This window comes from Chiloscyllium plagiosum, unplaced genomic scaffold (genome assembly GCF_037043375.1).
Source record: "Chiloscyllium plagiosum isolate Xiang-an unplaced genomic scaffold, Cpla_swu_hap1 HiC_scaffold_3, whole genome shotgun sequence".
Lineage (NCBI taxonomy): Eukaryota > Metazoa > Chordata > Chondrichthyes > Orectolobiformes > Hemiscylliidae > Chiloscyllium > Chiloscyllium plagiosum.
The window spans coordinates 120066807-120082160 of NW_028270141.1; positions in this window are offsets into that span (position 1 = coordinate 120066807).

The window sequence follows — 15354 nt, forward strand, 5'->3', positions numbered from 1 at the left end:
TTCGATCCAACCCGTCCATGCCGACCAGATATCCCAACCCAATCTAGTCCCACCTGCCAGCACCTGGCCCATGTCCCTCTAAACCCTTCCTATTCATATACCTATCCAAATGCCTCTTAAATGTCACCTAAAGATTTCAGGCCAGATGGTAAGAGCAGTTAATAAAGCGTACAAGTATCCTGGACTTCATTGAGAGTAGCATGGAGTACAACAGCCAGAACGTCTGTGCTGATCTTATACAAGGCACTTGTTAGACATTAACTAGAGTATTGTGTTCAGTTCTGGACACCATGCATAGGAATTATGTCGATGTGTTGGAAAGAGTGCAGAGAAGAAATTTACAAAACTGGTTCCAGGGACATAAGATTTCAGTTTGGAGGAGAGGGGATTTTTTTTTTTTTTTTTTTTTTGAAGAGACGTTGGATAAGAAGAGATCTCAGAAGAAGTTTTCAAAATTGAGAGAATAGATAGAGAGAAACCAATCCTTCTTGTAAAAGGATAGAGAAGAAGACAGATTTAAAGTGACTTACAAACTGAGCAAATGTGCTGAGAGAAAAACATATGAAAAGTGGGCTAGGTTTAAAATGCAATACCTAAAATAGTTAGCTCATTTTCAGAAGATTGAGGTTCTGGATGCAAGTTTGCTCGCTGAGCTGGAAGGTTCATGGTTAGATGTTTCGTCACCATTCTTGGTGACATCTTCAGTGAGCTTCCAGATGAAGCATTGCTGATGAATCCTGCTTTCAATTTATATGTTTGGGTTTCTTTGGTTGGTGATGTCATTTCCTGTTCTTTCCGTGTTTCTGTGCCCAAGAAACCCAAACTGAAACGTCTGACCATGAACCTTCCAGCTCAGCGAGCAAACTTGCATCCAGAACCTCAATCTTCTGAAAACGAGCTAACTATTTTAGGTATTGCATTTTAAACCTAGCCCACTTTTCATACGTTTTCTATATATATGTTTGTGTTTCTTTGGTTGGTGATGTCATGTCCTGTGGTGATGTCATTTCCTGTTCTTTTTCTCAGAGTGGTAAATTGGGTAAAAAGCAATGTGCCCAAGAAACCCAAACATATATATATATATATAGAAAGCAGGAATCATCAACAATGCTTCATCTGGAGGCTCATTGAAGCTGTTAACTAGTATGTTGTTGAAACATCTGAACATGAACCTTTCAGCTCAGTGAGCAAACATACATCCAGAGCCTAAAATTATGTTGAAGGGCAGAGTCACTTGTGGAGGGGATTAGAAACTGGTACCAAGCGATTGATTATGTTAGGGGACTCCCTAGTCAGGAATATAGACAGACGTTTCTGTGGCTAGCAGTGAAAAATCAGAATGGTGTGTTGCTTCCCTGGTGTCAGGATCAAGGATGTCTCAGAGAGGGTGCAGAATGTTCTCAAAGGGGTGAGGGACCAGAGGAGGTCATTGTACACATTGGAACCAACGACATAGGAAGGGAAAAGGATGAGATTTTGAAGGGAGAATATAGAAAGTTAGACAGGAATTTAAAAAGGATGTCCTTGAGGGTATCTGTGATATCTGAATTAATCCCAGTGCTACAAACTCATGAGGGTAGGAATAGGAGGATAGCGCTGATGAATATATGGCTGAGGAGCTAGTGTATGGGAGAAGGATTCATATTTTTGGATCATTTTGAATATCTTCTTGGGTAGAAATGACCTGTACAAGAAGGATGGATTGTACCCGAATTGGAAGGGGACTAATATACTGGCAGAGAGATTTGCTAGAGCTGCTCAGGAGGGGGGAGACCCATGGAGATACTGAGGAAAGAGATCAATCTGAGACTGGTACAGTTGAGAAAAGAAGCAAGTCAAACAGTCAGGGCAGGCAGGAACAAAGCAGAGAACAATGTAGGACTGATTAATTAAACTGCATTTATTTCAACACAAGAGGCCTAACAGGGAAGGCAGATGAACTCAGGGCATGGTTAGGAACACGGGACTGAAATATCATAGCAATTACAAAAACATGGCTCAGGGATGGACAGGACTGGCAGCTTAATGTTCCAGGATACAAATGCGATAGGAAGGATAGAAAGGGAGGCAAGAGAGGAGGGGGAGGCAAGATAAGGGGTAGCCTAACAGCTGTGCTTAGGATGAATATTCCTGGAAATACATCCAGGGACGTTATTTAGGTGGAACTGAGAAATAAGAAAGGGATGATCACCTTATTGGGATTGTATTATAGACCCCCTAATAGCCAGCGGGAAATTGAGAAACAAATTTGTAAGGAGAATTTCAGTTTTCAGTAAGAATAATAGGGTGGTTATGGTAGGGAATTTTAACTCTCTAAACGTAGACCGGGATTGCCATAGTATTAAAGGTTTAGATGGAGTTTAATTTAGATAAATGCAAAACTTGACCTAATCTTGGAGGATTTGAGCTATAGGGAGAGGTTGAATAGACTAGGGCTGTTATCCCTGGAGTGTTGAATGCTGAATTAAACTCCATCTGTCTCTTCTCAGGCCATTGGCCCATCTGATCAGGATCCCTTGTAATCTGAGGTAACCTTCTTCACTGTTCATCACACCTCCAATTTTGGTGTCATTTGCAAACTTACTAACTATACCTCCTATGTTCATATCCAAATCACTTATATATATGACGAGAAGTAGTGGATCCAACACCGATCCTTGTGGTACTCCATTGCTCACAGGCCTTCAATCTGGAAAAAGAGCTCTCCACCACCACCCTCTGACTTCTACCTTCGAGCCAGTTCTGTATCTAAATGGCTAGTTCTTCCTGTATTCCATGAGATCTAACCTGCTAACTAGTCTTCCACAAGGAACCTTGTCAAACGCCTTACTGAAGTCCATATAGATCACGTCAACCACTCTGCCCTAATCAATCCTCTTTGTTACTTTTTCAGAAATCTCAATCAAGTTTGTGAGATATGATTTCCCACGCACAAAGCCATGTTGACTACCCCTAATCAGTCCTTGCCTTTCCAAACATGTGTTATTCCTGTCCCTCAGGATTCCCTCCGGCAATTTGCCCTTCACTGGCATCAGGCTCACCGGTCTATAGTTCCCGGCTTGTACTTAATCACCTTTCTTAAATAATGGTATCACATTAGCCAACCTCCATTCTTCTGATACCTCACCTGTGAGTATGGATGATGCGAATATCTCAGCAAGGGACCCAGCAATCACTTCTCTAGCTTCCCTGATCAGGTCCTGGAGATTTATCCACCTTTGTGTTTCAAGACATCCAGCACTTCCTCCTCTGTAATATGGATATTTTTCAAGATGTCACCATCTATTTCCCTACATTCTATATTTTCCATGTCCTTTTCCACAGTAACCACGGTTGCAAAATACTCGTTTAGTATCTCCCCCATCTCCTGTGGCTCCACACAAAGGCCACGTTGGTGATCTTTGAGGGGCCCTATTCTCTCCCTAGTTACCTTTTGTCCTTAATCTATTTGTAAAAACACTTTGGATTCTCTTTAATCCTATTTGCCAAAGCTATCTCCTGTCCCCTTTTTGCCCTCCTGATTTCCCTCTTAAGTATACTCCTACTGCCTTTATAATCTTCTAAAGATTCACTCGATTTTTCCTGTCTATTCCTGACATATGCTTCCTTCTTTTTCTTAGCCAAACCCTCAATTCCTCTAATCATCCAGCATTCCCTACACCTACCAGGCTTTCCTTTCGCCCTAACAGGAACATACTGTCTCTGGACTCTCATGATCTCATTTCTGAAGGTTCGCATTTTCCAGTCGTCCCTTTACCTACGAACATCTGCACCCAATCAGCTTTTGAAAGTTCTTGCCTAATACCGTCAAAATTAGCCTTCCTCCAATTTAGAAGTTCAACTGTTAGATCTGGTCTATCCTTTTCCATCACTATTTTGAAACTAATATAGCTGGCCCCAAAGTGCTCCCCCACTGACACCTAAGTCACCTGAGTCTAGATTAGAGTGGTGCTGGAAAAGCACATCAGGTCAGGCAGCATCCGAGGAGCAGGAAAAATCACCTAAGTCACCCGTCCTGCCTTATTTAGATTTAGATTTAGATTTACTACAGTATGGAAACAGGCCCTTCGGCCCAACTAGTCGACACCAACCCTGCAAAGAGTCACCCACTCAGACCCATTCCCCCTAACTAATGCACCTAACTCTATGGGCAATTTAGCATGACTAATTGACCTAACTTGTACATCTTTGGACTGTGGGAGGAAACTGGAGCACCCAGAGGAAACCCTCGCAGACACGGGGAGAATGTACAAATACCACACAGACAGTCGCCCAAGTCTTTTTACGCAGAGGTTGGTGTGTGTATAGAATGAATTGTCAGAGGAAGTGGTGGAGGCTGGTACAGTTGCATTATTTAAAAGGCATCTGGATGTGTATATGAATAGGAAGGGTTTAGAGGGATATGGGCCAAGTCCTGGCAAATGGGATTAGATTAGGTTGAGCTATCTAGTCGGCATAGATGAGTTAGACCGAAGGATTTGTTTCCATGTTGTACATCTCTATGACTCTATGAATAGTAACAATGTACAAAGGTCAGGGGAAGAAAACAGAAGAATTGCTTTATGTCAATATTCATTGAATAGCTGGTGCAGATGCGTTGGGCAAAAAGGCCTCCTGTCCTATCACCCCTCTGATTTGTGAAGTTGGTGGATAGAGTGCTAATAAACTGGGCTACTTTGTTCTGATATCAAGTGTGTTGTGTTGATGGAGTCACACTTGCCCCATAAGTGGGGAGTATTCCTTCACACACATTATCCTGCATGTGTGGTTCAACCCTCCAGCCCCTTCCCCTTATGTCCTACCCAGCTCTTACTGATAATCTGTCAATAATATGAAATCACAGCCGCCTAGCCATTTGGCTTCATTGTTCAACAGGGTACAAGTTCCTATGAGCAGTGAGACAGGCTCCCTGCCTTGAGGCACCTCAAAATGAGGTGTAGTGCCTTCAGTTTCAGATTCACAAAATTGCTAATAATCCTCTTAAGGATAAGAAGAGAGTGAGTTGAAAAATAAATCCTAAGGAACGCTTGGGAACTTGGTTGCTTTTGAAGATGAGCATATGTCTAATTTTTAATGCTGTTTAATGCCCATTATCCATGTAACAGTCTTTACAGTAAATAAAATCAAAGTTCTTTTTAAAGGGTCGCTTTAACTGCTTTTCTCAGTTTTTACAGTATATAATAGCTGTAAGATGGGTTTATTGTATACAAAATGTAGTGGGCTATCTGAGAATTTTTAGCCAAATATAGGAAATGTCCTTTTTTTTAAAAAATGCAACTCATAAATCAGTGTTGCGATGATCAGATTTGCAGTAAATTTTGTCATGAATTACAGGCTAATTTCCTCGCAATTCCAATGGATTCCAACCCTAAAAGCTCTGTCGTTAGTCTATTTCAGTCACATTTTCATCAAATGTTCTTGCAAAAGAAATTTATTGGTATTTTGATTCAATGAGACAATCGTTGCAATTTCTGTGGAACAATAGAATGCAAAATCTGAACTTAATGCAATCATTTAATGTTGTATGAAGGAGTGATACAAAGCTTTTCCCTCTACCTTGACTGCATATTTTAATTTCTCACTATCAGATTAATTATGTTAGAACTTAATTGCTGGTTAGTTGATTCTTCATTATAACCCAATCATTACCACACTGGAAACTCCCATCAGGATCTTTGGTTGGGGATTTAGGAGGTGCTGACTAATGATTCACCAGCTGTACAAACTGAAACCCTTCCAAATAAAACAGTTGGTACAGATCCATACGAATTGATTTGATGCATCATATGCTAGAATATGTTGCTTGGCATTGCTGTGGAATATACATAGATGGTCAGTTGGAGCATTCACCAACTGGTAGTGAAAACCCGCGGAATAGAATCTTAGAGTTGTCAACTATATTTTTATAAAATAATTCTTGTGTGAAGCAAGAAAACCTTTAAATAAGTTGGGTTATGTTGTCAAGATGGTCAACTACGAAATATCAAAATGAGATCTCCCTTTGCACTGTAAACAGATGTCTTCTTTCATATCAAAATGTCCTGGCTACTCATGCTGTAGGTGGGAAGAGGTAAGTTTTCACATGCCTGTCTTGGATAGGATATTGTCAAAATCTTAAGTGAGCCCTTTAAGAATTAAGCTCCAAAAAAGAAGTAAAAGCATTGAGGCAAAACCAGAAACAACTACTAAAAATGGCAACCTTGCCAAGCTTTTGAGACATTAGTAGACCCCACCAGAATAGTCTGATTTTTAACAGCCTGCGGCAAGAAGTTTCTAATTATCTTGTGTCTTGATCCCAGCTAATGTTGTTACTGGACAAGCCAGATGTTAGAACAAAGGAATAGGAATATTCAAGCATGTTCCACCACTCAAATAGATCATGAATGATGTGTGGCCTAACTCCATACTCCTAATTTTGACCCATATCCATTGATACCTTTTGCATAACAAAAATTTACCTATCTCAGATTTAAAATTAACAACTGATCCAGCATCCATTGTCATTTGTAGAAGAGAGTTCCAAACATCTAAGACCCTTTGCACGTAGAAGTGCTCCTTTGTATCCGTCCTGAATGGTCTGGTCCTAATTCTCAGACTATGCCCTGAATTCCGGAGTGATAACTTTAGACTAAAATCTGATTTGATCTTTTGATTTGTTTTGGCCTTAACAAAGGGATCTTTTGTTAAAATGTAATCATGCAATATTGCAGATTTTGCTTTAAAAATAATTAAATCTCTTAATAAAAGAAATGAAGATAAAATGGAATAAATAAGCCATTTACCTTCGATACAAATTCAAAGACTGTTAAAAAATATCTCTTCAAATCTCAAAACATCTCCTTTATAAATCAGTAGAAAAACCTCCTTTTACAAAGTACCAAAAATACTCCTGTCTCTGTATCTAACACTTGGTAGGTTTAAGTTACTTGTGACTTTAACATATGGACTGAAACTACAGAATACAATACACCTGAACTTGAATGTACCCAGCTTGAAGTAACCTCATCATGGTTTTATCCCAAAATTTCTGGTCTGGGAGTAACATTAACACATTACTCAAAAGTGACCTAGTGCACCATACCTTTCCATTCTCAAGAATAGTGGTCAATGTAGCTATCCTTATCCAAGGACTTCACTGGCCTCCCCACTCAAAACTGAAACCAGAAATCTCCCTCCATCCAACTCTGCCCTCATTCCACTGAGCCTTATTTATATTTCACACTAGTTCTTTCTGACCTAAGTTCCTCTGAAACTGAATGTTAAATTCTATCCAGTCGTGACCATTGTTCTGTTCGGGATCTTTTACTCTGACATAATTTATTAAAACTACCTCATTAAACATTAGCAGATACAAAACAGCTTGATCCCTGCTTAGATCCACAACATATTGTTCTAGAGAACTGTCCCAAATGGACTCTACAAGTTTTCCTTGTCTCTCTTTGCCAATATGATTTTCACAGTCTATGTGAAAATTAAAGTCACTCTTCATTAATATATTGCCTTTTTTAACCACGTCCTCAATATCTCCTGATTTATTCTCTGTTGTACAGAACAACTACTATCAGGGGCCTGCAGACTGCTCCTGCAGTGACTACTTCCCCTTTTTATTTCTTACCTCCACCCATATACATTCTATGCCATTTGTTCCGAGACTGCTTGTTTCTTGCTAATGTATTTATTCCATCTCCTAACAAAGCTACCTGCCACCCTTTCCTTCCTGTTGTCCTTTTCAAAGGTCACATATTTAGTTCCTAGCTTTGATACCTTTGTAACCATGTCTCCGTAATGGCTACAAGATCATGCTTACTAACTTCCATTTGTGCCATTAATTCATTTAATTTGTTCCAAATAATATGCATAATTAGGTAAAGAGCCCCTTCACTTTTTTTTCTGCTCTTTTCATACCCTCTGACCCTTCCTGTCCCATTCCAAAATATCTATTTTGATAATCATATCCAATGCTGCCACATCTATTTGCATTGTAAGCCTCCTTCCTCCAAAACTCTTCTCCTTCTAATGAGTTTAAAACCCTCTATAGATCTAGTTATTCAATTTGCTAGGACATTGGTGCTAATATGGTTCAAATGAAACCCGTGACCAGAACAGATCCCTTCTACATTCGTATAGTACTAATGTCCCACGAATGAAACCCATTCCTCACACGTCAAATTTTAAGTTATGAACTTAACTCCTTGACTTCTTTTACACTCTGGCAGTTTGCCCCTGGCTTGGGTAGTAATTCTGAGCTTATTGGTTTAGTTCCTAACTGTACAAAACCTTTCAGCAGAAACTCTTTTTCAGACCTATTAATGTCAGAATACCAAAGTGGATAATGAGAACTGGTTCCTCCCCTCCTATGGTGAGTTCCTCTGCAGACCCAGGACAATGTCCTTTTAATTTGACACCATTCAGGCAACATAGCCTTTAGGACTTTCACTTGCACCTACGGAGAATAGTTTCTATCTTCCACCCTACCACCATTATGTTACTGTTTCTCCACTCCCCGCCACCCTCTCTGCCCCCACCCACCCACAAACACACCTCACTGCTGAACCTATCTATCCAGGAAAAGACTTGGTGTTATCCCTTTATGATCCCACCTCAATGAATTTTGGGCAGACGTGACACTGAAGTCTTCTTCTGTCGTCTTCACTTCCAGACCTACTTTGGACAGGGATTCCCCTCCCTGCCACACAGACCCTTTTAGCTATCCCCAATACTTTCCATCTAGACCGCTCCCTCTGGCCCTTTACCTATACTCAATTTCTTTGTTGAGGACTGCCAATGTGACCTTAATTTCTCTGCTTCCCTCACCTATTCCAATGTATCTCTCTCTCCGAACTTGCTGCACTCTGTTCTTTTGGGTTCAGCCCAACCTTGTTATCGAAGCTGCCAACACTGTGAGGTGGTTGTCATCTGGCATACAGATATCTAGCTGCATTCTCCTGTCTTCTCCCTAGATAGTGATCCACAATTAGGGCGGCACGGTGGCACAGTGGTTAGCACTGGTGTCTTACAGTGCCAGAGACCTGAGTTCAATTCCTGCCTCAGGCGACTGACTGTGTGGAGTTTGCACATTCTCCCCGTGTCTGCGTGGGTTTCCTCCGGGTGCTCCGGTTTCCTCCCACAGTCCAAAGATGTGCAGGTCAGGTGAATTGGCCATGCTAAATTGCCCGTAGTCATAGGTAAGGGGTAAATGTAGGGGTATGCGTGGGTTGCGCTTCGGCGGGGCGGTGTGGACTTGTTGGCCTGTTTCCACACTAAGTAATCTAAGTAATCTAATCTAATTGAATATCAGGCTGGAATTTCCAGACCTGTCACTGACCTCATCACCTCTGGAAATCTCCCTTTTGCAGTTTCCCATCTCACAGTCCCCTGACTCTGTACAGACTGCTTCTACTTTCTTTCAAGCATCCACAGACAGGACTGCCCTGGCAGGCCCATCAAGCTGAACTTGTCTTGACTCTACTCTTCTGCCCCAACCCCCAGCTTAGTTCAATGTCTTCTGCTTACATTCATGATTGTCTACTTCATGTTAGTTCCAGAATTTCCAATTTTCTGGTCATAGCCTCCTCATCTTTCACCAATACCTGTCTCTGTGGGATCTGTGGAACTCCTACTCAGAGGACGCTACCTACAACTCTCTTCCTGATATATCAATATCTTTGGTGATGCTTTCTGTTCTTGCCCAGAATTGGAAAAATTTCATCAATTTTGCTTCCAAATTCCATCTTATGCTTACTTGAGCTCTTTCTCTTGAGCATCTTCTTGCCTGCGTGTGCTCTCTCAACTTCATCTAGTCAATCTCTGACTTTTTTTTTCCTTTTCCCTTCTCCTTGACATCAACATTTCCATGCCTGAGAATCGGCTGTTCAAATGTAAGACTCAAGCATTTGTGCTACTGAGCCCAAGGCTCTTCCACTTCTGTTTTCTTTTACCTTTTTTCTTCCTTTTTACTTTTGCTTTTTAAAAAAAATTTAAAGTCTTTTCTCTTACCTTTTCACCTCGGTTGCAGTGCCATTGCTGGCAGCTTTGGGAAGAGTGGGCCCTTGGCAGAATGGTGGATGAAGATGGCTGCGCAGGCCCAGGAAACAGCGATGCCTAATAAATATTGAAGGAGGAGGTGTCTGTGGACACAGCTCTACCAAATTAAAGGTCTCCCAGCTTAATCCCCAGTCTGGACTCCAATGCTGAGCCAAGGCTCTAGGTCCATGACTCGGCTCGGGCGCTTGATGGCAAAGATGGCGAGTTTGGTCACAGCACAGAACCCTATGGCATTGGTGGCAGCTGCATCAACAAGGTCAGCCCAGCATGAACTCATGGCAGTGATAGCATTGGGTGGAGACAACTCTTTGTTCCAGCAGCGATGGCGTGGTAAAGCATTGTTTCAGAAGTGTCAACAGTTCAGCAACAGGAACTTGAGGCACTGGGGAGGAGGAGCCCAGATTCAGACCCACAGCTAAGCTAGAGTTGTGAGCTGTTTCAAAGACCAGCAAACTTTATTGAGATAAGATTATAAGATGAACTTTATTGTTTTATTTTTCTTCACATTCTGTGTTTTGGTATATTTTATGTGTTTTGGTATATTTTCTGAGTTTTAAGATGGAGCTGGAGAATGGCTACACTTTTGACTGTATTTGTAATAAATACACATGACAATAAATAAATCAAGTCAAATCACCAATATCCATTCCAATCCCAATGAGTCCCAAAGTTACCTCCACTATACCACCTCATACCCTGCTTCCTGCAAGGATTCCATTCCATTCTCCCAGTTTCTCTGTCTCTGCCACATCTGTTCCGATGATGCCACCTTCCATCAGGCTTTGTCCTACATGACCTTTACCCTCAACTGAGGATTCCCCTCCATTGTGATTGACAGGTTCTTCAACTATGTCTGACCCATCTTCCACATTTCTGCCCTTACCCCTTCCCCTCTCCCTCAGAACAATGATAGTGTCTCCATTGTCCTCACTTTCCATTCCTCTAGTCTCTGCAGTTTGAGGATCATCTTCTCTACTTCTATCTCCAACAGAATGCAAAAGCATCTTCCTCTCCTCTCCACTGACAGCATTCCACAGGGACTGTTCCCTTTCTAACACCTGGGTCCTCCATCCCTCCTAATACTTATTCACTCCCCCTTGGCACCTTTTAATATTTGCCTGTTCACCATCTCCCTCCTCATTGTCCAAAGCTTCCAGGGGCAGCAGCATTTCACTTATACTTCTTTCAATCTAGTCTACTGTATGCACTACTCTTAATGTGGTCACATTTACATTAGCAAAACCAAATATAGAGTAGATGACACCTTTACATTAACCGTCTGCCAGGACAGTAAGAATGATCCTGATCTCCCAGTTGCCTGCCATTTCCTTAAACCATGAATGCTAACATTTTTGTTCTGCATCTGCTATAATGTTCCAATGAAACACAACACAAGCTCTAGGAACAACAGCGTATTTTCTGCTGGGAGACAAAAAAAAACTGCAGATACTGGAATCCAAGGTAGACAAGCAGGAGGCTGGAAGAACACAGCAAGCCAGGCAGCATCAGGAGGTGGGTGTATGAGGAGCTGTAAATAAAGGGGGGAGGGGGCGGGTGGAGAGGGGTGGTGAGGCAGGGATAGGCAAACGCGAGTAGAGGGTACGACCTAGTTAGTTGATGGGAGGAATAAATCCGGTTGGTAGCTGGAAGGAAGAGTTGATCAGAGAAATAGAAGGGAGAGGGAGGGGCTGGGAAGGGAATTGGTGGAAGAGAAGCGAGGTTATTTGAAATTGGAGAACTCAATGTTGAGTCCTCCGGCTGTAGGCTGCCCAGGCAGAAGATTAGGTGGTGTTCCTCGAATATTCGGTCTGATTCGCTGTGGCAATGGAGGAGGCCAAGGGCGGTCATATCAGACAGGGAGTGGGAAGGGGGAATTGAAAATGGACTGTGACTGGGAAGTCAGGTTGGTCCCTGTGTGCCCGGCTAAGGTACGCAGTGAAATATGCCCTGAGTTTACATTTGGCCTCCCTGATGTAGAGAAGACTATATCGGGAGCACCAGATACGGTAAACCAGGTTGGCGGAGAGGCAGGTGAACATCTGTCTCACCTGGAAGGATTGTTTGGGGCCTTGGATGGAGGTGAGGGGGAATGGACTGCTGGCAGGTTTTGCGTCTTTTAAAGTTGCAGGGGAAGGTACCTGGGCGTTCGGGAGTGTTGGTGGGGAGACTGGCGTGAACCAAGGATTAGCAAAGGGAATGGTCCCTTGCAGTCTCAATTTTGAATTCCATAACTTCAGAAACTGACTGCATTACAATTGTTCCCATTTTCCTTGCACACTATTCTCGCTATCCCTCACCCTAACCCCACAGCTTTGTTTGTGCTTTGCTAACTTTGTTCTTGGTAGAGAGGTCCCATTCTCTTCCTCTCACACCTTCATTTGCATCTTTTCTTTTTCACTATTATTAACCCCTTTGTACTAGCCTCTATGCCACCTGCCCTATTGCTCCTCCTCCACCTTTGTCGAAAGCTTTTTAAAAATAATTCTGACACCTTTCTCTTTCCACAGATGTTACTAGATCTGCTGAATTTCTCCAGCATTCTCTTACAATCATACACTCCTATTCTTAATCACAGACCAAGTTTGCAATTCCTAGTCTAAGGGGCATGACTACCCCCTGGAACAAAGCGTACAGATATATTTTTCCCTCCCTGATATGGTCTAATATCTATACCTCAGACTCAGCTCGTCTAGCACTGTGCCACCAAACCCTTAGCTGAAGTCATATGCTCCCTTTTATTCAACTGAGTCAGGTGAGCCCTTTTCTTAATGAAGATCCAGTTTCAGTCCTTTCTTAATTAGGCTGGTCTTTCGATGCATGCTCTGAAAATATATTCAAAGCTTGCAACTACAGAATTTTAAAGTGCAGGTTTCATTTTAATGCCAACCTCAAATGATAGTTTAAATTAAGCCAAATTAGGTTTGTACAAATGTAAGGTTTAGACACTTTTCTTTCCCCCAACAAATGCAAGCATTCAATCTTTACTTTAAGTTAGGAGAGCAGAAGCATACAAAATGGTTTTGCCAAATCCCTGTACCACTGTAGCAAAAATTCAACTTTTGAATTCCATTCCCCTTGCATAAACAAAGACATTCTTCCTCATTACTTGTCAAACCTGCATATTAGCCTTTTCTGGTTCATGTACCAGGATTTGTAGAAGTCTATGATCTGTCTCCATTTAAGTATATATTTTTCTATATTTCCTTCCAAAGTGGACAAGTTCACATTTGCCCATAATATACTTCATCTGCCATCTTTACTTATTTTTCTCTCCTACCAAAATGTCAAGAGTCAGTTTTTAAGCCCTAGTCTTGGTCCACCTGTAGTCACATTCCTCTAATGGTTATTTATGCATATTATATCTATTTGTGCTGTCAATTAATTGTTATGAATGCTATGCACATTGAAATATAGAATCTTTAGTTCTGTTTTTACTGTGTTTACAAAGTCTGGACTTGCCAAAAGTCGCCATAGTTCCATAATCTCTTATTAGAGTCAGAGATGACATGGTAAATTTAACTTCAGGCAAGAGGTGAGGATGAGATGATGGGCCTTTTTGGTGGCCTTGGCCAGTTGGGAATGGAATCTGCCCTGTTGTTGTCACTCTGCATTGCAATGACCATCCATTAAACTGAGCTAACCAACCCCTGTACTCTAGCCTTCCTGCACATTCTTGAGTTTGTATGTTTTGCCCTTTTCTGCTTTGTTTTCATTTTCATTATCCTTATTTGTATCCTGCAATATGGTCTTGTCCATTCCCTCTAATTTACAATATCTTTTGTCTCCACAAACTGTTTAATATAAATCTCTCTCTATGACTTATTGGACTTGCCAGAACGAAGGGGTTAGCACAGTTCAGATGACGGCCTTCCCAAAGTACAGCTTTAATTTTCTCACGTGTTCCAGTGCCCTTTGAGTCAAACCCTATTTTGCCTGAATAGACATTTGAGTTATGCATACAACTCCCTGATTTTTAATTTGCTTGTGACTAAGGTAATCCAGAAATAATAATTTTTGCTTTTTTAAAAAATTTTCTCCTTAACTGCTCATTCCTATTCTTGCCAATGTCATTGGTACCTACATGGATCATGGCAACTGGATCTCTCCACTCCCACTGCATGTTAATCCCCAGTCATAGAGATGTACAGCACGGAAACAGACCCTTCAGTCCAACCCGGCCATGCTGACCAGATATCCCAACCTAATCTAGCCCCACTTGCCAGCACCTGGCCCATATCCCTCCAAACCTTTCCTATTCATATACCCATCCAGATGCCTTTTAAATGTTGCAATTGTACCAGCCTCCACCACTTCCTCTGGCAGCTCATTTCATACATGTACCACCCTCTGCGTGAAAAAGTTGCCCGTTATGTCTCTTTTATATCTTTCCCCTCTCACCCTAAACCTATCCAGAACAGATATATCAAACTTTGGTACTGCACAGCTAACAGCATTCTGGATTCTCACTCTTGGTGACGGAGAGTTGTTGTCCTGTTTATGACAATATGATCGATGCATGGTAACTTATAATATCTTTTTAAAGAATTTTCAAAAACTATATTCAAATTCTTTCCTCCGTTATGATAATTGAACTTGTATCTCTCGTGTTTTTAAGTCTAGATATTTGTATTACTAGTCCTCTGACATAGCGACCTTGAGCTAAGTACAATCTCATCCAACTGTTCAACCCAGAATTGAACTTCAAAACCATATCTATTAATTATTGAGAACATTTCCTCCATCTTTTCCACATTGTTTACCTCACTTCATCTGTCAAAACATTTATCCATGCTTTTTATACCTCTTGATTCAATGCCCAGAATGCTGTCCTTGCCACCTTTCCAACCCCAACCCTCTGAACTGTGCGTTGCCCGCATTATATTTTGCACTAAGGCCTCTGTCACCATTTATATGCTATTTGGCAGAAACTGGCTTGATAATGCCAACAAGTTTAAAGTTTCATCCTTATATACAGATCCCTCCTCAACCTCATGCCAACCTGTTTCTGCAATCTTTTATGTCTTGCACTGTTTCCTGCTCCAATAATCTGAGTGGCTCCCTATGCAGCTTCCTCTGCAATCTCAAAGATGACACTTTCACTCTCTTTCACTTTGCTCTTTGGAATTCTGTTGAAACACCTTTCCCTCCCCATTTGTGTAATCTTTCTAAAAATAATGTCTTTTGCCATCTCTCCCAATCTTTCTACAGCACTTGGCACTTAGCTGTAAAGCTACAGGGGATGGTTTTTGCATTAACAGTCTAATTATAAGCAAATTATTGAACATTGCAGTGTCCACTTTACTGTTGAGC